General features: G+C 40.6%; 1 pseudogene; it reads left to right on the top strand.

The window, feature by feature from the left end:
* Positions 1–1,311: 1,311 nt before the first annotated feature.
* Positions 1,312–2,587, top strand: LOC108522025 (acylglycerol kinase, mitochondrial pseudogene; annotated as a pseudogene).
* The last annotated feature ends 554 nt before the right edge of the window (positions 2,588–3,141 follow it).

Genomic DNA, 3,141 nt, shown 5'->3' with positions numbered 1-3,141 from the left:
TACAAGTGTGATAGAATGACCAATAAGCTAATTGGTTTTTAGTTTTGAGAAAGCAGCTGCTTGCCAATTTTGTGTGTGTGTGTGTGTGGTTAAGAAATATTTGTATTTCATTTGAGTGCAAATAATTTTTATTTAAATTTAAACTACTATATGTATCTACTGGTATAGTATTAGACTGCTCAGCATTAGCAACCTGCTTATCCCTGTGTATGGTTTCTTTTTTTTTCCTAACTTTTTTTTTTTTCTTAATACCTTAAGTTCTGGGATCCATGTACAGAGTATGCAGGTTTGTTACATGGGTATACACGTGCCATGGTGGTTTGCTGCACCCATCCACCCGTCATCTACATTAGGTATTTGCTCTAATGCTCTCCTTCCCGTAGTCCCCCACACACGGAAAGACCTCAGTGTGGCATGTTCCTCTCCCTGTGTCCATGTGTTCTCATTGTTCAGCTCCCACTTGTGAGTGAGAACATGCAGTGTTTGCTTTTCTGTTCCTGTGTTAGTTTGCTGAGAATGATGGTTTCCAGCTTCATCCATGTCCCTGCAAAGTACATGAAATTATCCTTCTTTATGGCTGCACAGTATTCCATGGTGTATATGTGCCACATTTTCTTTATCATCTAATCTATCATTGATGGGCATTTGGATTGCTTATTTTTAGATGCAGTGGGCTGTAATTTAATTGAATGCAGAATGAATCATTTCCAAGAAATTAAAGTTCATAGGTTGGAAAATAATTGAGTTCATCATTAGGGAAAGCTTATTCTAAGACTTAGGATAAAGTGAGCTTCCTTTTGCATTTTATTCAACTTAAGGTCTCATAGTTACTTTTCATCATCATTATTATCATCATCCAAAACATCATCAGAATCATCACCATCATCATTATCTAAATTTGAGTAGCCATGAAAAAGTATTGTGAGTTCCTAACTTGAGAGGGATCAATTTCTTTGAGATTTTACACTATTATTTTAAGACTGTGGAGCATAGGTTAGAATCTGTGTTTTAAAAACTTTGACAGACCACATCATCGGTAATAAAGTTTTCTCTTGGATGGGTTTTGAGTTGACTTGTGTTACAGTTGAATTGTGTGTCTCAAAAAAAAGTTATATTGATATCTTAACACCTGGTTCCTAGGAAGTTCACCTTATTTGGAAATAAGGTTTCTGCAAATACAATCAAAGTAAGATGAGTTCATACTGTGTTAGGGAAGATCCTAAATTCAATATGACTAATGTCCTTGTAAGAAGAGACACACATAAGAAAGGCAGAGCCACGCGTGGGACCAGTCCGGCAAATCTCTAGAAGATGATGGTATTCCTCAAAACACTTTGAAATCATTGGAAGAAAACCACAGCTGAGGTCTTCCTCCTGATCTGGGGATGTCATTGGCTATATAGAAAACACTGTGATAACCTACTAAGGATATAAGCCTGTCAAGAAACTCAGGTGTTTGGCAATTAACTCATTTCTCCAAATGCACAAGTGAAGAAGTCAACTGTTTTTCTCAATCCTGCAGCTTGCAAAGGCAAAGCCATTACTAGATTTGAAAAAAATGCTACCCTGATTTTACATCTATCCAGGATGGATGTGTATATTGTTAAGAGAAGCCAAGGAACTCCTGAAATTGATGTTAAAAACAGATATGATCACTGTTTTAGGAGACGGGATGCTGAAGGAGGTTGTTACTGGAGTTCTTCAAAGAACACATGAGGCACCCTTCAGTAAGTTTCCTATTGGGTTTATCCCACTGGGAGGGACCAGTAGTTTGAGTCATACCGTCTTTGCTGAACATGGAAACAAAGTCCAACATATTACTGTTGCCACATTTGCCATTGTGAAAGGAGAGAGAGTTCCACTTCATGTCTTGCAGATCCAGGGTGATAAGGAACAATCTGTGTTTGCAGCAACTGGCCTTTGATGGGGACCCTTCAGAGATGCTGGCATCAAAGTTAGCAAGTACTGATATCTTGGGCCTCTAAAAATTAAAGCAGCTCACTTTTTCAGCACTCTCAAAGAGTGGCCTCTAACTCACTAAGCCTGTATTTCACACATGGGACCTACAGAGAGACCTCCCAGTGAACCAGAATAGAGCCCTGAACAAAGTCCTTCTTTTTATGAGAGGATATTACAAAGTCTTGCATCCTACTGGGCACAACTGGAGGATGCTGTTTCCCAAGATGTGAGCCCAGAGGTCTGGAAAGATGTGCAGTTGTCCACCATTGAACTGTCTGTCACAACGCAGAACACTCAGCTTGACCTGTCAAACAAGGAAGATTTTATGAACATCTGCACTGAAACAGACACCATCAGCAAAGGAGATTTTATAACTATAGGAACTCGAAAGGTTTGAAACCCCAAGCTGCACATTGAGGGCACAGAGCATCTCCAAGCCAACCAATGCACTTTGCTTGTTGCCAAAGGAGCAGGGTGGTGTTTTGGCATTGACAGTGAGGAGTGTGAAGTAAAGCCTGTGGAGGTGAAACTGCTCGCCAGGAAGCTTCAGCTTTTCTGTGATCCTAGAAAGAGAGAATAGATGCTGGCAAGCCCCACTCAGAGAACAGGCAGAAGACAAGTGCTCTGAGACCACACTTTAGGCCAACGGTAGGACCAAAAGGGAATAGATGCCTCAACCATCCCAACAGTGTTGTCAGAATGTCCCAAGGGTTTTTTCATGGCAAGTACCCTCTGACCTCCTCCAGCAGTGCTTCCTACAGTGTACTCTGTCACCTACTTTGCAATCAGGTTATGTTAGGGCATGTTTTATTTTGGTATGATGGTCAACCCTCCTAAACATGGACTTTCCTCAGACTGGTTCAAGATGGAAAAGGACTTTCTTCTGTTTCCTCCCAAAGTGCAACCACAGGAGAAAGCCCACAGTGGGCTTAGGCTGCCTGGGTCCTTTCATTCTGGTCCTATCCTTTGATCATGTTAGGAATTTGGGGAAAGTGCCTTCCTTCCCTAGTGACCTTTTCCTGTTTCTAGGCTCCTCTTTGAGTGCTGCTATGTGAGCTCTGGCTCCTGTTTAGCTTTTATATCAGTTGTATCGTCAGTTCAGAAATGTATATGAGGTTGTTTCCATCTTCAGCCATGGCTACAATACTGTAAAATGCTAGTTTTATTTTATTTTTTTTTTAA

Source organism: Rhinopithecus bieti, unplaced genomic scaffold (genome assembly GCF_001698545.2).
Source record: "Rhinopithecus bieti isolate Rb0 unplaced genomic scaffold, ASM169854v2 scaffold_64252, whole genome shotgun sequence".
NCBI lineage: Eukaryota > Metazoa > Chordata > Mammalia > Primates > Cercopithecidae > Rhinopithecus > Rhinopithecus bieti.
The sequence above is the reverse complement of the archived record's forward strand: the minus strand, read 5'-3'. Positions and strand labels throughout refer to the sequence as shown.